The 26002-nt window shown below is 40.9% G+C and overlaps 1 protein-coding gene across 1 annotated transcript in view; it reads left to right on the forward strand.

Moving 5' to 3' along the window:
• Positions 1-26002, forward strand: part of TSHZ2 (teashirt zinc finger homeobox 2) — a 173342-nt gene that overhangs the window by 36322 nt on the left and 111018 nt on the right. The gene's annotated exons all lie outside the window — the stretch shown is intronic.

The following is a 26002-nucleotide window of genomic DNA, read 5'->3' on the forward strand; positions in this document are numbered from 1 at the left end:
ATCATTATGCTGTGTAGTCTCCGTCTTGTAAACTACAATAGATACCATTATTTTAAATTTACTAGGTCTTGTATCTTTGTCACCCCTGGTCTACGTACGTGTCATTTTAAAACAAAAGAATAAGGAATAGGGTTTAAATCTTCCCCTAAGGTCTGTACATAGGTTTCTATATGCTGTCTGCATGTATCTAAAGGCAGAGTTTGGACCTAAGTCACTTAAAACCCATATGGAAATTCTTAAGTATCTGATTTTGCATATGTAACTAGCAGATTAAGTAGTGTCTTCAGATTCCTTCCATACCTTCCAAAATATGCACAATACATGCACCCATTCTAGGTCTGGAGATTATATCTGTCAAGACTGGCTGCACGTGCGAGAAACATGATGCTAAAATATGTGGCAAGCATGGGAACTGCATGAGCAAGAAGTTCTGTACTTAAACTCATCAAATGAATTTGACACTGGCCAACTGCGAAGTGGATACACTCAGGAAATGATGTATCTTGCCCCAAGAAATCAGATGACATCAGTATATCATCTTCATCAAGTATCTTGCCACATTTTGTTCAAGGTGGATGTTGGTTTGATGGTACTGACACCTTCCAGGAACAAAATAGTCACAGAGCAATAAGAAAATGCCATAACTGATAAACCGTGTAATATTCAGAAAAGTGGATGTGATGAGCCCTTAGGTCTTTGAGTCTCCCCCATGTACAACTAGTTTAATGGTTCTGAAACTTTTTTCCCCCATACAACCACGTGATACACCACAAACAATATTTTAATTATGACTATGTCCTGTGGTCACAACCTGCTTCTGATCAAACAACAACCCTGTGGCAACTGTAATCATTGTTTACATGGCAAAGTAATGACGAGAGATTATTTTAATGTCTTTTTAGCAGTCTTTTTTTGCCTCGAGGCCTTTGGCTTTCTTGTAAAACCAATCGCTCACTCTTATCTCCTATTTTCCTCTCATGCGATCTACTTTTCCTTCTGCTTTGTTTCTCTCGGTTGGTAATCAGGAGAGTCAGCATCACGGACAGTGGTTCACAGGCCTCTGACTTAGTTGACATGGAGCATACTTGGAGGCATAACACATGCAAAAGCATAGTTATTCCTATAGATTTTCAGACTATTATTTATGTTTTCACTCTCAGACCTCTTGGAGCAGTGAAACAGTATATAAACCACTGCTGTAACCTATTGTAGAGGTGGCTTTGTTATTCAAATCTACACGTGGATCTAAACTTTTTTGATAACTTTCGTGCATGTGGCCTGTCGGCGGTCCTGTTGACTTATATGGCCTCTAGTATAATAATATCCAAATTTCTCACAATCTTGAAAAATATTTATCTTCCCTCTTCCCCTCCTGCAGCAATAATATTGTTCTCACCTCAATTTTAGGCAGGGGAGACTGCAGCCCTGATAGATTAAGAGACTTGCCCGAGGGGATTATACAGGAAATTTGTGATAAAGCAGGGACTTGTACTCCAATCTCCAAACTTCTGCTAGCACCCTAAACAGGGGACCTTCCTTTATGTCTTCATTCTGCTTAAGTACTGGCTCACAAGAAGCAGTAGATGAAATCTCTCATTTTCATTGCATCTGCGCATGAGTATTATCAGGTTCTGCAGATCCAGCTTTCTGAAGACAAAATTAAACTAGATTTTCTGAGTCAGAAAATCATGTTTGTTTCTTAGTTACTGTATGTACTTTGCTGACATGAAATGTATTCAGTAATCCTATGCAGATGTGATTTCTTTCCTGGTACTCCGGAGCACAATATATAGATAACATTTTCATGGTATTTTAAATTCTTATATCCTGACTGTTTTCAGAGAAATGAAAATGATTTTATTAACCTCCTTTGAAGCAAGGAAAAACTTTGAAATGCAAACGAACATATGGGTTGTTCACTATTTTTAAAATGTATTTCATAAAATTGTATTTGATTTGTGTGGGGGCTATTGCTTAGCAGCTAAAACCTGCTCTCGGGATTCTTCCTTTTGTTGGGGGAAGTAATTGCTGACTTAGTTTTTTACCTCTGCAAAGCTGGGCTCAAATCTTAGTGAAAATGAAAGGTGTTTGCTATTGCTGGATACATTTGGAGTCAGTTTTACCCACAGCACAATTCATTGTGTTGCTCAGGGAAACCCGTAGTAAGAGGCCTCAATACTGTGGTACATTGGCAGAACCATATGGGGAGAGCTTATTGCTCATCCATGTTATGCCCAGTTTTAGAGAGTGTCTCTTAGTCTGTCACTTTCTGTTAGAACTAAAATCACCCACACATTTTTGAAGATATACTGGCTGCCAGACCATATTGTATTTTTTTTTTAACTACTGCAATTATTTTTGTTTTTCTGGAGTAAGCAAGGAAGATCCCTCTTGGAAGGTCGTACTCGTTCCCTCCAGCCAACTGGCCAAGGGTTTTTTTTTGGTATTACTTTTCTTCCAGAAGCACAAATACACATTGTAAGATCCCCAAACCACAGCTAGCATCCAGAGATGAGTCTAGAAGTTAGTCAATACCCACCCCCCAGGATGGGCAGACTGTGTTGCAGGAGCAGCAGATGGGGACTTTTTTTTAAAGTCCCCCTAATCAGGTAAGATTGTTTCCTCCTTCCTCTCTTCCCCTCCATTATCACTGGCATGATGCCTCCCTTCTCCCATTCCCTTCTTCCTACCTACCACTGCTACTGTCCCTGCATTCCCTGGCTGGTTAGGGTGGTGGGTGGAAGGCCCTAGAGCTATACATGCCCTCTCCAGCTGGGCTGCATAGGGAATCAGGCTCAGCCAGGGACAGTGAAAGCAGAGCATTGATTTCTGCTCCCTGAGCCTGCTTCTAGCCTAGGGTGAAACACTCGGGTACCAGGCAGGGAAGAGAACCACTGCTGCTGCTGTCCCCGGCTGAGTCTGGCTCCCTGCAGAAGCAGGGCAGCAGCAGCTCTGCAGCTGCCCAGCCCTGGAGGCAGCTGGGAACAGCAGCAGAGGCAGGACAGGATAAAAAGAGAGGATGGGGTATGCCTCTGATAATAGAGGGGGTAACTCTTACTTGCTTCAGGGGCTTAAAAAAGATCCCCAACTGCTGCTCCTGTGGCATCAACTCAAGGCAGGATATATCCGTACCACTGCTTCCCCACTGACTCTGCCCCTGCTAGCATCCTCATAACTGAAGATCCTGCCAAATCTGTTTATTAAGCAACCAGAAGATACTCCTGGCTAGGTATGGACCAGTCTGTGCCCATAGCATTCCTAAAATTGTTCTAGTTTAGCCATTAAGAACCCAAACCCTTCAAATCAAATTGGAGTCTTAAACCTAACAGTACAGAGAATGTACTGCACGGCCATTGGTCCGGATGGTGTGTCAGGGAGAAAAGAGTGGATAATGTGCATCTCCTCTAAAAGCAGGTGACAAGTCCATTTGTGCATTACCATGGGATTTTTTTTCTGAAACAAACTTCTTCAAGTAAAAATGCCTAAGTGTTTCAGGCCTTGCTGTTTCATCTTCTGAGAGATATTGTGTCTATTCCCGATAGACACCAGCGTACACCTCAACTCGGCTGCTTCCGCATGCAAATATTTGCCTGAAATACATAGTACGTTGTAAGGTCACTTGAAACCGGTGCCTTGAAAAATCACACAAAAACTGAGCAAGTTTTCACAATAGAAATTAAGTAGGTCAAGATTCTATCTAGCCTGTCTGGTAATGTGCTGTACAAGCTAATGAGATCTTGAGAGGAAAAACCACATGTATGAGGTTGCCACGGTGAGCATACGTCCTCATTATAAACCAACGAACAGTAGTAATAATGTCTGATTTTTGTTTTATCTTTACCAAATGATGTAATCTTAAAATGCCTTATTCTGTCTACAAAACGTTTGGAAGGTTGCAAAAGGTATGAAGATTTTACGAATGTAATTAGCTGCCATGCTGATTACTGCATTTATTCCCTTATCTTCATATGTGGGAACACCTGGCAGAATATACTCCGGTACCTAAATTGATTTTATTTTAAAATAAAGTAAGAAAGAAGTATATGTAAAAAAAACCTATAATGTGCAGGATACAATGTTTATATCATAGGTGAGTTAAGACCTCATTAGGATTTGGGTGTCAGATCCAATGGTGACTTGGGTGTTGGATCTAGGTTTTTTCCCCCCGCAAAGCATATAGGTTTTTTGGAATCATTAAAGCATAAGATACTCGTAGAAATGCTACCATGGAATAAGTGTGATAGCAAAACAGTAATACATAGTAATAAATATACATAATTATATATATAAATAATTGCAAGGTTCACTTTAGTCATCAGTATAATTATGCACAATAAGATATGACATCTATATTCATGTGTGTTACAAATCATCCTGAAGAAAAGACTCATGAAAGTCTGGGGAAATCACTGTTGTTTTCAGCATCTCGGTTCCTCAGCCCTTTTGTAACACTGACGTTCTGAATCGAAGATCAGGGAAATACTAATTCTTCAGCAGCTTTCTTTCATGTCCGTTGTGTCACGATGCCCTAAGACCTCAGGTTTGGACGTGAATGTGGCGCTCTATAAACAGATTAAGCAAGCTGCTCTCTGATCACAGATCAAAAGGACAGGAGTTTGAGGCTGCAGAGTTGAAGCACTGAGGAACATGTTCTGAAAATATTACTGGCAGCAGGAAATTTGTAATAGAATTATTTATCTTTCTGTTTTTAATGGAGCCGTTAGGCTCAGCGGGTCAGCAACAGAGTCTTCTTTTTTCTTCTTCATCAGCAATCTCTTGCAGTCGAGGGTGGTTGTAGTCCATGATTGTCTTATCTGTGTGTTGGAAGATGGCAGATGAGGGCTATCCAGGATCGACAGATGACTGCAGCTCAGACATGTGTTTCCATGTGGGGTGGGTGGCGCTGGATTCTTGATTTGGTCCACGATGCACTTTCTGCCACTCCCATATTTCCATCTCCTGTTGTTGGGAGGAGTTTCGCAGTATTGAGATCCCTGCAGCAGACTCTTCCTCCATTTGGAGTGGTAGTCTCTCGAGTTGACACTGATGTTGCATTCATTTTAAGTTGGCCTAGAGGATGTCCCTGAAGCATTTCCTCTTCACTGACACATGAAGAAGACCCACAATAAAGAATCTATCTGTGAAATGTTCATATTTGTTGCCATTTTAGGCTGAAATGTGGAAGGTCATGTTTCACAATCTGGACAGACTTTTTGCACCCATCATTTCAGATGAGGCTGGAAACACTCAGGCATTTTTCTCTGAAGTTTGTATTTGAGAGAGATCCCAAAATTAAAGCATCCCAAGCAACAAACCAAGATGTATTAAATGATTTAGCTAGCATATTGCTTGCTCAGTCCTGTGTTTTCTGCTTTGCTATACTTAACCTATTTTGACTTGTGCTGAAGGTTCAAACCAGCTGGGAACCACACAGTTGCAGAGTATTAAAGATTAACTGGGTTAGCAGAATTAAAACTGTTAAATATATCAAATGTTCAGGGCACTCATTCAACAATATGTTTATTACATTTGGTGTGGGTTTTTTTTCACTATATCTAAGGAAACAGCAAATGTGAAGTGCATTGGGTAGCAGTTGGACTGCAGAGAGTAAGCCAAGGATTTGGGTTGTTCAGCCATGCAAAAGTTTACATGTTTGCAAACAAGGCATAGGAAATTCATGTGCTATGTCAACGTTTGAATGCATTCAACAAATTCTTCTGACAAGAGAGCAGGAGAAGGCCAGTGCTTTGTTGCACATCTTAGTAGAAATATTATAGAGTATGGAGAAAAGAAAACAGAGAGGGTTGGTCAATATTTTTCTTGAATTTACTCCTAGCAGTAGAAGCTCTGCCCAGAGTATTCCAGTTATGTTGGGAGCTTTCCACTATATCATTCTGCTGCTCTGTAAAGTAAATTAATTCCTGAAAATACACACACAGAGACACATATATGTTTTCCCAGTAGCATATAGTTCTCCCAAGCAAACCTGTGCAAACAATTGATTTTTTTTGATTTTTTTTTTGGTTTGGAAAGTAACTGTAAAATCAATAATTAAGAAAATACGAATTAAGTGACTTGGATGAGGGAGTGAAGTGTACTCTGTCCAAGTTTGCGGATGATACAAAACTGTGGGGAGAAGTGGACACACCAGAGGGCAGGGAACAACTACAGGCAGACCAGGACAGGTTGGACAAATGGGCAGAAAACAATAGGATGCGGTTTAACAAGGAGAAATGCAAAGTGCTGCATCTAGAGAGGAAAAATATCCAGCACCTAGGAAATGCCTAGGAAATGACCTGCTCAGCAGCATGGAAGCAGAAAGGGATCTTGGAGTCCTAGTGGACTCCAAGATGAACACGAGTCGTCAGTGCGATGAAGTCACTAACGCCACTTTATCATGCATCAGCAGATGCATGACAAACAGGACCAAGGAGGTGATACGTCCCCTCTGTCGCGTGCTGGTCAGACTGCAGTTGGAGTACTGCGTCCACTTTTGGGCGCCACACTTTAAGAGGGATGTGGACAACGTGGAGAGGGTCCAGAGATGGGCCACTCGTATGGTTAAGGGCTTGCAGGCCAAGCCCTACGAGGAGAGACCAGGGCACCTGGACCTCTTCAGCCTCCGCAAGAGAAGGTTGAGAGGCGACCTTGTGGCTGCCTATAAATTCATCATGGGGGCGCAGAAGTAAATTGATGAGGCTCTACTCACCAAGGCACCCCGGGGGTTACAAGAAATAATGGCCATAAGCTAGCAGAGAGCAGATTTAGATTGGATATTAGGAGGAACTTCTTCATAGTTCGAGTGGCCAAGGTCTGGAATGGGCTCCCAAGGGAGGTGGTGCTCTCCCCTACCCTGGGGGTCTTCAAGAGGAGGCTGGATGGGCATCTGGCTGGGGTCATCTGAACCCAGCACTCTTTCCTGTCTATGCAGGGGGTCAGACTCGATGATCTGTTGAGGTCTCTTCCGACCCTAACATCTATGAATCTATGAAAATGCGTTTTTTCCAGTTGATCAAAATATTTTGTTAGACCTGAAATGAAATATTTTCTTTCGTTATCAGGTGCTCTTAAATGCTTTAAAAACCGTTAAGTTTTGCCAGATTATCAACTCTTCTGAAATAGAGTCAAAATGTTTCATTTTGAAAATGTCAAGAGCATTTTGACTTTGTGGGGGGGGCAGGAGGGAGGGGTGTTATTTTATTTCTCAGCCAAAGCTATTGGAAAATTTTGACTCTAATTTATGAAACCTTCTATTTAGTTTGAAATGGTCTTATTTTACAAGCTAGCTATTTTCATGGAAATATTTTCCCCAGACCTATGCCAAAACCTGTAAAAAGCTGCTTGATCAATATTCAAGTTGTTTAGGAATAGCCAGTTTGCAGGATATAGGCTTATCATCCAAGGTGATGGTCCATGTCCTTGCTTCAGTGTAGCAGAAAAAAATCCTTGTCGGGCTCCTCCTGGGGAATTCTCTGCATGAGCTTAGTGCTTTGCATCTCAAGGAACTACTTGGGTGGATATTTTGTGGCTGACCAGTAAAGGTGGGCAAGCCAATGTAAGTGGAGTCACATTCTTGCAGAACCCCTGACTCTGGCTCAGCTCGATGTCTGTGAATGAGGATGAACCAAAAGAGAATGAAGCCAATGAAAATATTCTGGCATTAATTCCTGGTGGTCTAATGACACTCTGTATATCATTTCATTAAACAGCTTTGTCATGTGTGTATACTCAGCTCCAATCAGTTGGTTTTGACTGGAAGAGCAGAACCAGACCATTGGCTCAGTTTAGACTCTCTGCTTTCAGACTTCTGGCTCTCTGTGTGTTCTGAAAAAAACATTTTCTGTTGACTTTTTAAAAGCTACACACATTTCAGGTAAGGTTTTCTTGGTGCCTTTGAAGTGGTTAGCAACCAATTTATTCACTTCTGGCTCGTATTCATTTGTCTGGGATGGTGTTAGGAACCTGGAACTTGTAAAAATGCAAGCGTTGGCCAAAGAGGTCATCCCACCCCAAATGCGAATATACAGGGCTAAATTTCTGCTCTGACTACTGGCTTGCTTCTTTTGCTTGCACATCCACTAAGATGAAGTTTCCTGTGCTTACGGGCATATGAAAGGATTCTGAATTTCTACAAGAGCAATTACCAGCTGCATGCAGTAAACAGATGTGTACAATGGGAGGCTGACTGAAAAATATGCCCATGGTACCTGATGTCATTTTTAAGAGTGTGTTCTCATCTTATTGAACCTTAGCAAACTCCTGTACTCAGTCCTTCAGATAAAAGAGTTGAGGCTTGCAAAAACATTCTCCCTTAATTATCATTGACCATGCTTTTCCAGGAGAGAACTTCAAAGCAGTGGTACATATCATGTTTTGGGGGTTTTTTTCCTATCAGGAAAACTGGTTTATATTTGAATCGCTCAGTGAGGTTATTAGTCACATGTAAAAGTAAACTTTTAAATATAGCTGGCTCCATACAAAAGATCAGTGTGGTGGTTCAGCTCATTAGCATTTGAGCAAATTTGTTATATGCTTAAGGACTGTTTTTGGATTGGCCTAAACAGCGAATTCCAGATCCTAATCACACCATTTATCAAGAGAGCACTTTTCAACATAATGCATAAACCCTTTTCTCATGGTAGTTTTACTGTGCATTTGATTCAGTTGCAGTTCAGTGCTTGAGGCAGAGGAAATGAAGAACTTAAACAATGTAAACACTCCAGGAAAAGGCTCTTAGATTAATCAATATACCAAAAAAATAAGGTGGGAGGGAGGTTTTAAAGCATAGCTACTTGAAGGCGTTTAATCTTTGCAGCTCTTGGAGATGAAGTACTTGTTTCCACAAAATTTGGCTTCTGTACTAACAGTGAAACAAAAATATTGTTTTGGTTTGGGGAAGCTGGAGTCAAATGATCATTTTAGTATTCATTACGGTTCTCATTTGTGCAGTATCTGAGCATCTTCTACTATATAACTTTTTAAAATGACAAAATATTTAATATTTCCTTACCTGGGGGATTAATTAGGTTCTACATTTCTTTGAGGCAGAAACTTGTCTTTTTGTTTTGGGTCTGTACAGCACATAATGCAGTAGGGTCCTGGGTCACGTTTAATAATACAGGCTAATATTTTTATTTTATCTGTGCTATTGTTTTTATTATAGTGCACTTATCAGTAATACCATATATCTAAGAATCTTTCTCTGCTGTAAAGATAGGACATTGGCATGACTTTGCAAAGATGAAGGGAAGTTCTTGTAAGAGGGACTATGCTAAGGCCTGCATGACAAAATCTGGTAAAAGGAAAAAAAATAAAATAATGTTGTAGATTTCTTCCTCCCCCAGTTTTCATCAGAATTTCTAGCATTTTGGTCAGCTCTGAGCATGACCAGTGTGGACCAGATCTGGACTGTACCCACTGAGATGAATGGCAGTGCTCCCGTTGAGTCCATTCCAGGGAATCAGGATTTCACGCCAGTTGTTTCCAGAATCTTGAACAAGCTCAAATTAAATCGATTCCTTAAGAAGGCCATGGCTTTTCCCCAATCAAACTAACTGCTGAGTGCTCTTTAAGACCTCAGATCAGATAATTCAGTTCTTAACTATAAGCACATGCATATGCCCCATCAAGTTTAGTGGAGCTATTCCAATTTGTTATAGCTATGAGTCTGACCAATGTGTTCTGAACACATATATCCATTCCTAGCTGGAAATTAAATGTACCTGCAAAAAAACCAAGCAAAGTAAGAGTCAATTTGATTCAGGCTCCCAGCCCTTATTATCTAAAGTAGAAAAAATTTTTTGACCCTATTTCCACAAATATTTGTATACAGGTTTGACTGTACACATGTACACACCCGCAGTTGAAGTCTATGGAACTTTTCAAGTGTATCAAGGTAAATACACAAGCCCTAACCCTACAAATTCTTATACACATGTTTATTAAAAATGATCAGGGGTTTAGCAATTATGACATATGAGCTAAGGTTGGAGGTATATTTAGTTTAGCAAAGAGAAAACTGATGGGGGTGGGATTTGATAAGTCTTCAAATACAAGGAAGGTTGTTACAAAGAGGAAGACCATCAATTGGGGTCAGTGTCTATAGGGGACAGGACAAGAGTGACCTTAATGACCTTAAATGGCAACAAGGTAGACTTAAGTTAGGCATTAGGAAGAACTTTCTAAGTGTGAGGGTGGTTAAGCACTGGAACAGATTACCTGGAGGGACTGTGGAGTCTTCTGTAACTGGAAGCTTTGATGCGAAGGCTAGACAACCATTTGTCTGGTGTAGTTTAGACAGAGATGATCCTGCCTTGAGCAGGAGGTTGAACTAAAAAACCTTTTATGGTCCCTTTCAGCCCTATTTTTCTATGAAGTTTACCCTATGAGTAGTCTCGTTAATTTGAAAAAGACTACCCAGAGTAGCAAAGAGAAGCATATGCCAAAGTGTTTACAGGATCAGGTCCATGGTGATATTTCTTCTCCTCCACTGTTATTTTATCCGCAAGCCTGTTCATTGTCCATAATTGCATCTTTGAAGTAATCAGCTCTCTCAGTTCTCCCTACTTCCCTTCCTGGAATTTATTTTATATACTGTACTTTGGCAAGGCCTATGGGTAGCAACAAGGCTGTACTAAATCAAATGATCTTAAGAATCTGACATGAATTGACATGAGCCAAGTACTGCAGACTTAAAGCTTAAACCAGAGATGAACTGAACTGGTCTCTCTGCCCAAAAGCTTAGATTTACAAGAGTTCTTTGAAATATCTTTCTACTTCATGTAGTTTAGGGTTTCATTTTTTAAATTTTCTGTAGTTACATAAAAGAAAGGAATGTTGTTAACATGCACGGGTGAATCCATATCCATAACCATGCATGGGGCTGTACTATGCAGGAGTGGCTGAAATGCAGAGAGGTGAAAAAACTTACTATCAGAGGGATTTTGCATTTTTAAGTGAGCTTGAATCATTTTGCATCTCCAGCCCCTCCAAAGAATTGTTTGTTTTGCATAAAATTAGTCAAAACAGACATTTGAAATCAGAACAGTGCAGGGGATGCTGCACATTCAGTTTATGATGCTAGACAAACCAGCCACGAAGATTTCCCATATTTTGTGTGAAATATCTTTGTGGCTGGTTTGCCACTTTATGGCACTATCAATTCAATGAATGTGTGGTATGTTGCTATTTATGGCAACATAAATGTAATGTGTGTCAGGGGCCTGATATTTTTATATTTGTGCAGATTCAGTGCAAAAAAAGGGCATCTTATTGGACTATGTGATGTAGCAGAGTGGGATGAATGGAAATTAGTTGTCCTGGAAATAAAACTGAAAAGTTTTATTTTGTCCTCATCAAGGGCCATGGACAATTGGTAGTTATTTATGGAATTGCAGGGGACTTATCCTCTGTAATATTCTCCCACCTTTCTCTACACACAGCACATCTGTTGAATTGGAGGAGCAGCTACACTTTCCTATAGGTAAATATTTGTGCATCAAATGGGCAATGTAGATTAGTATATTGAGCTGAAAGGCAAGAAATCTTGAGTTCTTTCCCTGGCTCTGTCAGTGACTCTGTTTGTAGCCTTAGGCATGGCACTTAACCTCTCCAACCTCCTCTGTAATAGAAAATAATATATGTAAATGCAAGTGCTAATTTATGTCTTCATGAATATTGATGCATATTTTGACTGCTTTGAAAAAAGTAATATCTTTACTACTGAGTATTATGTTGTATACATAAGAAATTGTGAGAAAAAACAAAGTAATGGTAGCTTCGAACATAAACACCCTGGTCCTGATTTTTAAACAGGCTAAGTGCATAAAATGCATGTATAATTGTGTTCCTAATTTGTGTGTACAATTCCCATGACTGCAGGTGCAAATAAAATAATCACTCTTGCAAAGAAGCACAATTAGTCGTCTACACACACACACGCAAATGCAAAGAGCTAGAATGGTGGTGACTGTGCATTCAGTGGCATGCCCAAGTGCCTTGAAAATCAGACTCGAACAATCTCATAACTTTATCATCCTCCTAATATAAACAAGAGACAGGAATTTTATGTTCCAGTTTATTAGAAGTGGAAAACATTGGCTGCTTTTAATGGGATATGGCAAATTACTATATCTGAACCTCAATCACTTATTTCCAAACAGAGCTTAAACAAATTATGGTTCTTCTGAATATTCTGAGATAAAATTTTGGATAGGATTAATTGCAATATTGTTTGTTCTCTAAAGTTTAGAGCAGATCTGGAGGGACCTGGCAATGCGGAGAACATCTCACGATAAAAAATGTAATAACAATTTTAGAGGATGAAAAACAGCTGTACATGATGAGAATTGAAATAAATTTAGAGTTTCTAAAATGTTTATCGGTGAATGTGGATCTTCATTGTAAATGCATGCATGTGTATGCATAACTTGCAAAAATAGAAAGAGGCAAAAAGAGAAAATATAGTCATCACTGGACTGCATGGTGAATGACCTCAAAGTCTTTTACTATGCATGAGAGTAGTATTGTGCTCATTAAGCAACACAGATTCTGAAATTTTAGTGATTTTTCCAACACTGATCTGCTTCCCTCAAAATATACTTTACTAAAAACGCAGGCTAAGACACTACTTCTGGATTGCCTTAGCTTGCAACAGTCTGGACTCCTAAAACAAAATTAGAAACAAACAAACAAAAGTAAAAGAAAAAAGTTAGCTGATTATCGACATACAGAGCCAATTTTTTTTTCCTAGTGAAAAATGGTTGAGATGCCATTGTACTTTGTGGAGCAACATCCATTTACACTGATAGAAAACATGGCCCTTGTTTTTTCTTTTTCTCTTTTAAAAAAAATATTTTTTCAAATGCTATTTTTAACAATTCTGAAAGGGGGGAACAACTACAGCCATTTTATCACATTTTCTTCCTAACAATGCAGTACAAATGAAAAGAAACGATAATGCTGTGTAGAATAATACATTAATCATCATCAGTCGTCATTCAGTGCAGTACATTCTTTCCACACCATGCAAAATATGAATAGATACCCTCATGAGAAGGATAAATGTCTTATCTCATAGTTCACCTAGCTTGGAATACATAATAGGTTGCAATGGGGTTGCATGTTATTTATCATCTCATGTATGGGGCAAGAATCATGTGATGGATCTCTTTTGAACTATGGGAGATTTATGGAGGGTTTTACCCTGTAAGGGTTGTGAAATAAGGGGGTAAGAGGCCCATCTGCTCAGAATATTTTCATTGTGGTGAGTTACTTTATTATATGTCCTTAAGAATGCAACTTAATAATATAAATAATAATAATATTGTATTTTTGTACCTTATTCATGTTTTGATACTTCAGAATGCATGAATCGAATTTGAACAGTATACATTAAGTCTGGTAAATGTTGACTAGAAGGTATATTCCAGATGTAATACATTATATACCTATTCCTCACCCCCTTAGCATAATCCCAAAGGTTCTAGTCTAGCAGGGTGCTGAGCTGCTTGATGCTGCTTAATCCAGCATGATGCTTAACATCCCCCACGGTCACTGAGAGGTGCACATGCCTGGATCAAGCCCTTGTGAATGCATAGGATCTCCAGCAATTTTGATTTGGAAATGTGGCCATGGTGTCTCATGGTTGTATGTAGTTCAGGTGGCTCATTCCACTGTTCTCTGCTATCAGGCAAGTTCCAAAATGGACTGCCCCCCCCACATCCCCCATAACATGCTGCGGCCATGTGATTTACAGTATGCAGACTGGTGCATCAGCAATGAGATTTTTGGTGGCATTCAGGGACCCCAGTTGAAGAGTGTATCTCAGAAATATTTCTGAATTGGTATTTTTGCTTTATAGTTTTGTTTTGTTTCTTTTTTCAGCAAAAGATTACTATTTTGGAGGAATTTTTTTTTTCCATTTATGGTGAAGAAAAACATTTTCTGACTAGCTTTAATTCAAACTATGCCCCAAACACCACCAAGCAGCTTGTTAACCTCTCCATAACACTCACCACCAGTGGAGTGATTTTATAATCTAAGAAAATATAACCAAACTTCATAATCTCTTCCTCTGAGTACAGCATTCCCTGTGGTTTAAAGTCCAATACACTAAGAAGCAAGATAGTCCTGAACAATTCTAACCGTGATGAGCTAATCAAGCCAACAATTCAGAATGATCCCACACCTACCACACAACTCCCAACACTTTATGTGGATTGCTGATTTCTTCAGCAATAGGAAGATACTGTAAATCCAATATTTCACCTTTGTCAATGGAAAGGTAGAACCCTAAGGCTAGGGATAGACATTTGAAAAGCCTAATCCTGAATTGATTCAATTTTTGCAGGTTAGTCTAACCTGCAGAGATTGAACTAATTTGCAAGTAGGTAGACATTCACTTTTCACTTGGAAATGCAGACACATGACTGCAGTGGCTCAGGCTAGAAGCTGGAGGCGGGGGAGGCTACAGCAAGCCCTCCGTTCCCTTCCACATTGCTGATCTGAAGGATCGGGTGTGGGGGAGCGTGGTTAGATCCTGGCAGGACACTATGATTAGGCAGGGGTTTAAATCCCCACCCTGGTCTGCACAGTCCCCAGCCAGGGTACGCCTGGAGGGGGAGAGGGAAGCAGCTCTTGCCCGGCTTTTCCCAGCTTGCTGCTCAAGGGGCAGAGTGTTGCCAGCCCCCAGCCCCTGTACCCCAGCTAGCACTCTGAGGCTAAGTAGGGTATGGACTGTTGATGACACTGAGCTTTTCAATCCCCCTCTCCCTCCTTCTTCATACTGTCTGCAGCAAACTGGTGGGCACTCACAGGTCCCAGGCATTGCAAACCAGGTCATTTCCTCACACCTCTCTCTGACCTCTCTTAAATACTGGCAGATTGTGGCCTTTGAAGCAAGCAAACTAGCAGGGAGCTTATCAGAACACAAAGCTTATAGGAAAACAAAGCCTCTCTCATTAGTTCAAGCTCCTTTTTAAACAGCGTTTGCCAAGGCATTTGTAAGAAAGAAGGGAGGGACATTACCAGCTGACCTGTTGATTAGCTCTAAAAAGCCGTAAGAGGACACAGTCCTATCTTCCTTTGTTCCAGTGAAACTGCAGACACACACACAGACACCGCTCAGCATTAGCCAACGTGGGGGTGGCCTGGCCAGATGCTGGTTGAGGTCTGTGGCACTGGGGTCTGTGCTGTGGGAGAGGGGGGATCCTTGCTTAAGCAGCAAGCAAGGCGAGGGTAGGGCAAGGGGAAGCTAGGCAGACTCTGCTCTGCCTGCAGTCTCCACTTCCTTCTCAGCCAGCTGGAGCTCTGGCTAGGGAGCAGAGGGGTCGGGGCAGCCCTGCTCTCTGGATCAAACAGCCCAGCCCAGGGATGAAAAGCATGCTGGGTTTAACTTGGATTTAACTTGAACCAGGAAGGGGTTTGGGACAGAAGTTTCATAAACTAGTTGGACTTAAATCAATTAAGTCTGATACTACATTCAGCCGGGTTTATCTTGAAGCAGTTTCAACCATTCTGAAAATGGTTTATGTGCACTGAACATATGTTCTGTTACAGATTTAAACCAGTTTCTGATCACTTAAACCAGTTTACATGTAACTTCTGTCCCTAGCCTAAAAGGGGAAGTTGCCCAGGGATAATCATTCATTTCACAACAGTGCAAAGAAAAAAGGATGAAAGCCAATCACTTAGCTACTTCTAATGCCCCATTCTGAAACCCTTGAAGAAACCTGTTGCTTCATATTTTAAAAAAATGTATCTGCTCCATTCCTTGCATCTGTCTCATAAATCTCTCTCATAAGTGCGGGCATGTTTTGGTATGCCAAGACAAATACAAATATACTTTTGTTCACCACTATAATGTTCGTACCACATCCAATTTTCTGTATTTCTGAAACAATAAGTATGTGCTGTACTTATGTCACTTATTGCTATTTGTTTCTTTATGTGGGTTCCTCTCAAAGTGCTCTTCTTATAGTGTAGCTCCAGGGCATCCTTGCATACAGTTATGATACATAAAAAACACCCTGAAAAACACAATTTAAACCACAGCACCTCATCTGCTTTCACTGTTTGTTCGTATTTTTCCCTCTGTTGAACATCACATTCCTTTCATTTGGCAGTTTAACATGATCCACCATCAAGAAATGCAGCGCAATGGAGGGCGAGTCATTCTGGCTAAAATGTTAGGGCTAAATCCTGCCTTTCTTTCTCTTAGAAAACTCTTGTGGGATTAAGTGAGAGCTTTTCCTGAGTTGGGAACCTCAAGACTCAGCCTTAAACTATGTATGCTGTCATAGGTTAGCCTTCTTAGCTAGACTGTATCTGTTTTGAAAGTCCCTGTCATACAGCTTGATGTTAAGCCAAATTTGACAGTCCTTCCTTAACTTCTTGTTCACTGAGGAGCAGATGCTGATACTCTGATTTACACTGAGAAGCACTTTGCTCTACAAATATTTCCATTGGGCCTAAGCCTCAGCTGAATCGGAAATAGATCATTTTACACCAGCTGAGGATTTGGGCCTTTGAGCTGGATGGGATTACTTGTGGTGTACCACTTATTGTTCAACGTCAGCAAGAACATTGCTGTCTAGCCCTCTTTTTATTCAGGCAAACCTCCCTGTTGATGTCAGTGAGAATCTGAGAGCTGCCTGGAGAATGGATTCATCAAGGAGCTTACACTTAGTGTTGTAATGCCTACTTCTTAGGTGCCCCGCTGCTGGTAGAATCTATGGGTTAGGCGCCTAAGCTCCAAGTTAGCCATGCAAACTATTCAGTCAATAATACAGAGGAGAGTTGCGGCCTAATATCACTTCTCCAGGGACTTAGGTTCCTCCCTCCTTTCAGGATTTTACTCCTTAGATGCTTCTTCATAGGGGAGTGCCTAAGGAGCTCAGTCCTTTGTAAAGCATCCATGGAAAGGTGCTTCTCCCTTCCCATCTCCATTCAATCCACATGCCTCTGGCAGGGGGGCCTTCCTGGGGCTAGATTTCAAGTTAGTCTGTCCACCTGCCTAGGGCAGTCCACTCTGACTTCCCTGCCGCAACATGAATGTTACCATGATATATGCAGTGGGAGGCCAGGGGGCACTATCCATTGCCCCGATGCCAGGGGGCACTATCCACAGCTCCATACCTCTCCTACACTGTGGCCTATGCCTTGCAGATAGCATCCAGATTATTATTTCTCCCCAGTCTGAGGCTGGACCACGCTCAGTCCATTGTTGGCCCCATTCACCCACACCCACTCATGCTGCCCCCCTATCACAGGGGCCTCTTGCACTCCACCCATTAATGGGCCACTCCCTACTGCCCTTGCTCCCTTTAAGCAACCCCCTTGGGTCATCAGGCTTTACTGTTCACACTCCAGAATGATCATGCAGTAACTTTGGATCCCACAAGTTCACCTACTCTATGTGGTTTCACCTTGTGCTGACACTTGGGCTACTTTTGCCCCTAGCCCCCACACCGGGCAACTAGTTCCCTGCTCTCATGTTTGGGGTTGGCCCATGTACTGTCCTTCAAGCCGCCCTCTGCAGCCCTACTCACTATACCCTTAGTGCAAGCCACCCTCTGCAGCAGTACTCTGCACCCCATTAGCACAGTCCTTCGAGTGCCCTAAATTACACCCGACTTTGCACAGGCCCTCACAACACTACCCGCTCTGGGACTTCAGGGTCTCACTCCCCTGCTGGGCTCAGGTGCCCCTCTGTTAGCATGCCTGACCCACACTGCTCTCTACACTCTCACCATTACCCACCAGATGATGGGGGCTGGGTTAAGGCACCCCTACCCACCTTTCACTAGGGCAGGTACCTGGTCTGGTATTTCTTGGGGCCTCCTGCCACAGACAGTCCCGCCAGGCCCCACCTTCCCTGGCCGGGTGTAGTTTCAGGTCATGCCCAGGACTATCCCCATAGCTCCTGCCCTTACCTCCAAGATGTTCCAGGAGCAGTAGGTCTGCCGGTTAATGTTACTGCCTCAACAGCTGGCAACAGACTGCTGCCTCTGCCTGGCTTTCCTAAGTTTGAAAATGGCCACCTTAATCAAGCACCTGCCTCCAGCCCTTAATGTGGCAGGCACCCAAAGGTCACACCTACTCTGTTAATCTGAGTGAATACAAGTGGCTGGGGGGCGGGGGGCGGAGGTTGGCATTGTGGTTAGGAGGCAGTATATACATGCCCTAAACCTCTTGTGGCACAGGCAAGAGCTCTAAAGTTGGGCTGCTCATTGAAGGGAGGGCAGTAGCATCACTTTCTAATCTCTGAATCTGGAGTAAAGTCTGGTCTCGTGGGCATTCTCAGAACACAATTTCCGAATCAGGCACCAGAAGCAGATTTCTCTGAAAAATCCTTTGTAGTGAATCTTGCTGTAGCGTCAGTGTCTCACTACTCAGCACTGTCAGGATGTAGAGGGAGCTGTTTCTGCTCAATAGTAGATATTTGGTACCTTGAGAATTTTATTGGTTGGAAATGCAGGGAACTAAGGCACTTCTAGGCTAGGGACAGAAATTAAACATAAACTGGTGTAAGTGATTGGAAACCTGTTCAAATCTGTAATACAACCGAAGTACAATGCACATAAACTGCTTTCAAAATGGCTAAAAGTAATTTAAGATAAACCTGGGTGGATGTAGTATCAGACTAAACTGATTTTGGTTAGCTTGGTTAATTGAACTTTGGTCCCAGACCCCTTCAGATTCAAATTAACTCACGGTCCCGCTCCCTTTGTGTGTGGGGCGGATAGCCTTGGCCTAAGCTGTCTGCTCCAGCCCAGCAGGGAGGTGTGCTCTAGCTTCTTCTGGCCTGGGCCCCTGCAGGCATGTGGCTGCATTTCCAGAATCAAAAGTGAATGTCTGTCCACTTGCTTATTAGTCCCATCTATGCAGCTTTGACTAACCTGCAAAGATAAAATCGATTCAACCTCGAGCTTTTTGACTATCTGTACTTAGGTTGCAGCTGAGTAAGGGATTTTGAGGTTTTACATGTTGAAATTAGGCACTCAAAGTCGCAGTTAGAATTACAAAGTGACTTGGATGCCTAGTTCTTCAGGATTTCATCTTTGTATATATTTTTAAATTCCTTTTGTAGCTGATCTCCAGTGATTTTTTTTTCTGTTCCTTATGCTGCAACAGTCATACATCAGGTTGTAGTAACTCCCTAGTGGCTTGCAGAGAACAATAACACAGGTGAAAAAATATGTCCACTCATATATTTTCACTGTTTGACTTACTTCTATATCTTTCTGGCATATGCCTTTACCTGTTACTTTATTTACATATTAATGTGCAATTATTTGCTGATCCACATATTTAACAGGACAGAGAAGCTAGGGAATAATCTGCGGAGAGCAGAAATAGATCATTTTGATTTACTCTTTAACATTTAAATGTTTTTAGGGCAGACCTCTGAGAGAAAATAATTCACAACTGAATATATAGCTCCTACAGACTGTACATTTATTGCCAACAAGTACAACACAGATTGTTTTTTACGCGCCTGCTTTTTATTGCTTATGTTAGATGCTGTTGCAGGATAGTTCACATAAACATTTATATAGGGTTTAGAAAACAGTTGTTACTGAGGAAGAAGCTTTTTCTGTTTACACAAATTCAGAACAAAGACACGGTGCTGGAGCTTCCTGTAATTGACATGTGGGCGTGTTTTTTCAAGTCGCTGACTGGAAGAAGTGTCTGAGATTTATTTCTGACAGGACTTAAATTACTCGTAGCCTGACACATTTGTGAACAATTACTAGACACTGAGGTGTTTAAAGTAATGGGTACTGTTTGCTCGAGGGATGGGGAAGTTTCAAAACCATTAAAACAAAACAATTTTCCATTTGATTAGTAAATGCAAATGCATACACTGTTTTACTCGCAGACATGTGTGCACTTGACTCCTTTAAGTAAATTTTTCTCCTCATTCAGGTGTTTAAAAATTCCCTTGATTGCATTAATAGCAAGGTAGTATGCATACTAGATAACTGCTAGTCATTGAAGACTGCAATCTGTTATTATAATATGATGTGTATGGGCTGGTTATGTACCAAAAGGTGGATCAACTAGAAATGTCCGACTTCGAGAAAAGCCTTATTTTTGTTGTCCTAAAGAAGAAAAAAATAAATACAAATGAAGGAGGCTCGGGTTTTCATCCTCATTCATTTTCTATTTCGACTTAGGAATGTAGAATGATCTGAAGATTATCAGCCCATTTGTTTAAATTTAACATGCAGCAAATACCTAAGGAAAATAAACTGTGTTTTGTTATTTGATTAATTTAACACACTTATTTATTTATTTGTAACTCTTCAGGGGAAATGTTACATTTATGCGCTGCTTATACAGTCACTGTTCATACACACCAACTCCTTCCGATTTTTTAGACCTGATTCTGGGGAGTGTACACCCTACTATATCCTTTTTGGCTGACTTATCATGGACAAAAAAAACTTTGAATCATCACTTCAGAGATTTCTGCCATAGGGGAATGTATTATTGTCCTTGATTGCCAAGAGATTTTTTTTACGAAGCATTCCGAATGCACAATGAAACGAGTGTACACGCTTTTACCCATTTTCCCTCATTAATCATGATCTGTTGTTGTACAGCTACTGTCTCTGCAATTCATGTTGTTCTGCTGTTCTGTGATGAAAGTGAATAAACATATTAGAACTACACACATCTACTAATAGTCAAAAATAAAAGCTGTAGATGGTGAACATAAATCACTATTTTTAGATTAAGCTAGTAAGCCGGTTCCGTTGCTGTCCTAACGGCTGGAAGCTAGATCGTTGCTCCTTACTGAGCCCATGGCAAAATGTTGTACATGGCTTTAGTGCTACATGGGGTTGCATAGAGATCTGCAAGGAATGTATTTGATAAGAATAGCTTGGGGTTCAAGCCTCTAAGATATCTCACCCTAAATATTGCCAATCACAAGTGTTTAGAAGTCAAGAGTCAGGCTCCAAAGTGCATGGCATTGGATTAAGCATAAGGCTGAGGTTGATTTTATTAGCCATGAATCTTCGAGGTGTGCTCAGTTCATGTTTTCACTTTATCTGTGTAACCAAGAAGGCGAGAAACTCACTTAAAAAACCCCCAAACCTGAGAACCTAATCACATGGCTCCTTTTGTGCTCTTTTGGGGTGGAGTGAAAACACCCCAGGGAAGACCCACCTCAGCATACAAACTGACTATCTATTTTCTCTCAGGCTTTGAGGAGCCTTTAGAAAGGTCAGATTTGCTTATTTGACCCTACTTGCCCTCCCTGGACCTCCCAGATATGGTACCCATTCATCCCTGACTTCAGAGAGGCCGAACTGATCAGCACCGCTCTGGTTTCCCTACCTTGAAGTATACCAGGCCTTCACCACTGTTGTCAGTGCAATCATCTTCACCTGCTAAGACTTACCATCATGGTATACTAAACTCTTCCGAACACTTAATACCATGTCAGGTACCACGAACTCAGAGACAAACCCTCTCAAGCACTCTCAGAGCAGGATAACAGGTGGTAAACATTTCTGAGAGATGAAAGAAAGGGGAAGTTGTGAATATTGTAATGAAATGGTTTATATCATTATGAAATGGTTTAGGCTGTTATACAGAAATCCTGCTTCCAACTTTGGAGGGGTGTTGGAAACCAGAGTAACCTGGGTCTAGTAAATGTGATGCATATTCTAGTCCAAATCTTCATGTAGGTGCAAATGTGCAGAGGCTTGTAGGTCTCTCTGCCGTCTCTATTCTCATTGGTCCCTTTGCACTGTCCTCCTGTCGTCCACCCATAGCATCAGACCTCCTTCCAGGCCATTATGCCTGTATCCTGCTGCAACTGCTGCTAGTACTATGAATATCGCAGCTGTGACCTTTTCTCAGCAATAGCCTAATTCCCAGCTCGTCTCTGTTTCTCACCTGGCCTCCTATCCTGCTGCTGTTGCTTCTGCTGGAATCCAAATGAGAGCTCCCTGCCAGCTGGCTTATGACCCTTTAAGTCACTCCTGGGGAGAGGAAGAAAATTTGTGAATCTGCTGTTCAGTAGATTCATCATATTAGCTTTTGCATCTGACAGTGCTTCTGCTTAGTGAATATGCAAGCACTCAGTTAAAGCAGAGAGAGTGGGACTGATTTTTTTTTTTTTGAATTCCCTTGCAAACCCAGCATTGCTATTTCTGTTTTTACACCTGTGAATAGTCATTGACACAAAACCTTGGTTACAGTTAGCAACAATAATGAAAATCCTTGGGTCTTGCTGATGGGATTTTCAAAAGCTCTGTGCATTGCTGCATGAGGCCAATGCTGAATGTTTCTGAAAAGTCTGTCCCACATTATAGAATGCCATTCCCATATCAGATATTTAAACCACGCCTCACTCTTCATTCAAGTTTCTCTTGAAAATTCTCTAATTCCTACAAGAAGTGAATTTTAATCCCCACTTCCCATTTTCCTATAATGTCCCTTTTGATGCATCAACATATTTGACACTTTCTAGTCTGTTGGTAGCACCAAAGAATAAAAATTAAACAAATACACAAAAAAACCAACAAATTTCACAGGCCATGTCCCACCCTCAGGAAAAATCAAGAGTATTAGCAAGGGGAAAAAAATCCCAATGCGAACCACGTTCTTTGTAATTTTACTTTTTTCGTCACTTACTTGGAGAAAAAATTAATTAGGACTGTTTGAAACTTTGTGTCTTTTTAAAATGGATACAGGGTGGTAGCCTTTCCCGCTACACATTAACTGTGTGCTGTTTTGCTCACATGTTAATAAATTTTTCTCATTTGTGAGAGTCACTGAATAGAGCATGTGAATTGTTTTACCCAGTAGGTGGTGGAGCAATAATGAAGCATTGTGATTAAGTAGTGTTGGAACCTCTTATCTTCTTCACTGAGTGGGAGGCACCATTAGTAGTAAAAGTAATTACCTGTGTAGAACATGTTGATTGCATTGAGTATCTACTACATGATATGAAGAGAGTCTTCTAAACCTTAGTGGTTTTAAGAGATCTTCATTTGCTACGAATTTCACATTTTAAGCAATAGTGCACATTGTTTTTCTAAATATTCTGTTGGTATCTAAGTTACAAATAAACTTAGCAAAGAGCTTTTTTTCTCTCGTCAAATTTCTCTTCTTGTTACTGATTGTTTTCTAAAAAAGAAAAATGACACATCTGAAAATCGTACAGTACAAATGGAATGATAACGTCAGCATAAACTAGAAATGAAAACAAGATATAAGGTTGTCATCAAGTTAGAAACATGGATCCTAACTTTCTTATAGTTCTTGTGCAGTCAGATTCGGATGTCCTTTTTTAGACTATGGCATATATTGCCCTTTCGGTCAAGGAAAATGAAGAAGGTACTATTGATGTGAGTTAGCGACTCACGATCTAGCTCACAGTGGTGTGAAAGCAGAAGAAACAGAGGTGTTAGTAAGGACTGTGTCTAGAAACTTCAACCTCCTTTCTCCTCAACTTAAAGAAAATTCTTTTACCTGTGGGCAGGTAACAAGCTAAGCCATTTAAGGGAGACATTCTTATTTGCAGTGAGCTATGCAGATATGATATGCTCCATCCTGAGCTCCTGCTTACCCATCTGAATAGCATTTTAAAACAAGCTATATGTGTTAAGGCATCATGGCAATAAGCACACACTGAATACTAGACTTATAGGTCTGTACCCCTTGGTACCTCAAAGTGTATCTTGAAGCTCATGTGGTAGAGAACTATATTTATGATTGTGATGATTCTGAATTCAGTTTTCAGTGATGGTAGAGTTGTATATGTATGTACAACATCCATGGCTTATTTTGGGCATGGCCCAAGTCTGATGAAGTCAGTGGAAAGGTCACCATTGATTATGAAAGATTTTGGGTCATAGTTTATATTAAGGTTCAGGGTCTGGGTCTAATGCTTTGTCTAGCATTCAATATACACCCTGTCACTACAGAATAGTGCATCTCTAACTTTGTCATAACTTAAAAATACAGCAGTTTTGAGTAATACTATTGTAAGTATATAAAGTCAAACATTTTTGCTCTACTCAGTTAGGAGAAGAGAGCAGGCCATGAAAAGGGATGAATTTTTCTGTCTTTTGCTTATTTAAAGACATTTCCATAGATTGTTCTTGCTGGTTTTCGAAGGATATTAGATTGTATTGATTCAGTGATTGACCTGGACTTTAATGAATGTAACAACCTGCATTGATTGGCTGCTTAGTTCTCTACCATATTCAAAATAGACAACAACCTGTCATACAATGACAGGAAAGTTAGATCTTAATGATGATATCATCAGGTTGTCTAATTTTAGTTTCTTTTTGTATCCTTGTTGATTGCCCCAGCACAAGGAAACCTAAGAGCATATATTTAAAACAAAGGAAGATTTCCCCACAAAATAATGTTGATGTATTGTTTTGTAATATTTCAGAATTACAGCCAGCCAGCTTTTCCTTATAGGATATCTACCTGTCTTCCTTTTTCATTTTAATTTTCGTCTATAGACTTTATTTTGTTTAATAGTAGGATTCTGAGCAAATGTAATTGTGGTCATTAGAAAAGAGTTGAAGGTAGAGGGCTAAGTACAAACAAAAAGCCTGAGGCTGAATCAATTCAGGCTTTGCAGGATAGAGTAAACTGCGAAACAACTGGACACACATTTACTTTTGATTCAGGAAATGCAGCTACATGCCTGCAGTGCCTCAGAAACCAGGGGCGGGGGAAGTGCTAGAGCACAGCTCTCTATCATCTGCTGTGTGTCTACTTCCTCTTCCACTTGCCCCCGAGGTCTCTGGGATTTGCAGCCCACAATTACAGCAGCAGGACTCTGCAGTGTTGCTCATCACTTCCTCTTCCTGCTTCCAGGTGCCTCTGAGATTTGCAGTCCACAGTTGCAGCCAGCAGTAAATTTTTAGCAGGGCAGGGCAGCTCTGTACTCAGGGGAAGGTGGGTTTAACTCCCTTCCCTGGCCCCAGACCCCAGGCAGTCCCTGCCCCCCCTTCTTTGCTGGAGCAAACAGCCCAGCCCAGCCCAGGGCTGGAAAGCATGCTGGGATGGTGGGGGACTGTGATGTAACTTGAACCAGGAAGGGGTCTAGGACAGAAATGTCATAAACCAGTTTGACCCAAATCAGTTAAGTTTGATACTACATTCAACCAGGTTTATCTTAAACCAGTTTCAGCCATTTTGAGACTGGTTTATGTGCACTGAACTTCTGTTCTGTTACAGGTTTAAACCAGTTTCTGATCACTTGTGTTAACTTCTGTCCCCAGCACAGGAGGTTGTAAGATAATGTGGCCGCAACTGTTAATATCTGGTGTAAACAATCACACGCAAAATTACTTCATGATTTTGTGACTGCAAGAGAGATCCTGACAATGACTCAAGCTATGTGAAATTTGGCAGTTTTCCTTTACAAAAGTCACTACAATTTTTTTCTGAAGTCTCAGGCTCCATGGCTTTGCAATTATCTTGATTAAAAAGCTTAAAGCAAAGTTCAGTCAAAAACAGTGTGTTCTACCCGGTTCCAATAGAGGCCAAGCAAAACTGCTTGTTTTGCCTGGATTTAACTTGAAAATATAAATTTACCTGGGTTTGATCAAACCGGTATGTATTTATTAATAGCTGGTCTGAGGTCAAGGCCCCTTAGACGATTTTTAGAAAATCCAGATCTCATTTTATAATTGAATTAAACCAAAGGTTAGACAAGCCTTCTATGATATGGGCTGTGTTGCAATCAAGTCCCACAGGTGTAACGATAAACAAATATCCAAATGAGTATTTGTTGTAAACCCAGGAAGTTTATAGCAATTACATTCCTTCAAAGACACCAAGTAGATTACGTACAGTTCTTTTAACATGGCATGAAAATGGTCAAAAGGGGTTTTACTTTACTCTTACTAAGAACATAAACAGCATAAATAATGGTGTGGTAGGATCGGTTGAGCTTTTCTTTTCTAAGACACAGCACAATGTTTATTTAAGGGTAGCTTTGAGCCTACATTTT

This window comes from Crocodylus porosus, unplaced genomic scaffold (genome assembly GCF_001723895.1).
Source record: "Crocodylus porosus isolate Cpor-Errol unplaced genomic scaffold, CroPor_comp1, whole genome shotgun sequence".
Lineage (NCBI taxonomy): Eukaryota > Metazoa > Chordata > Crocodylia > Crocodylidae > Crocodylus > Crocodylus porosus.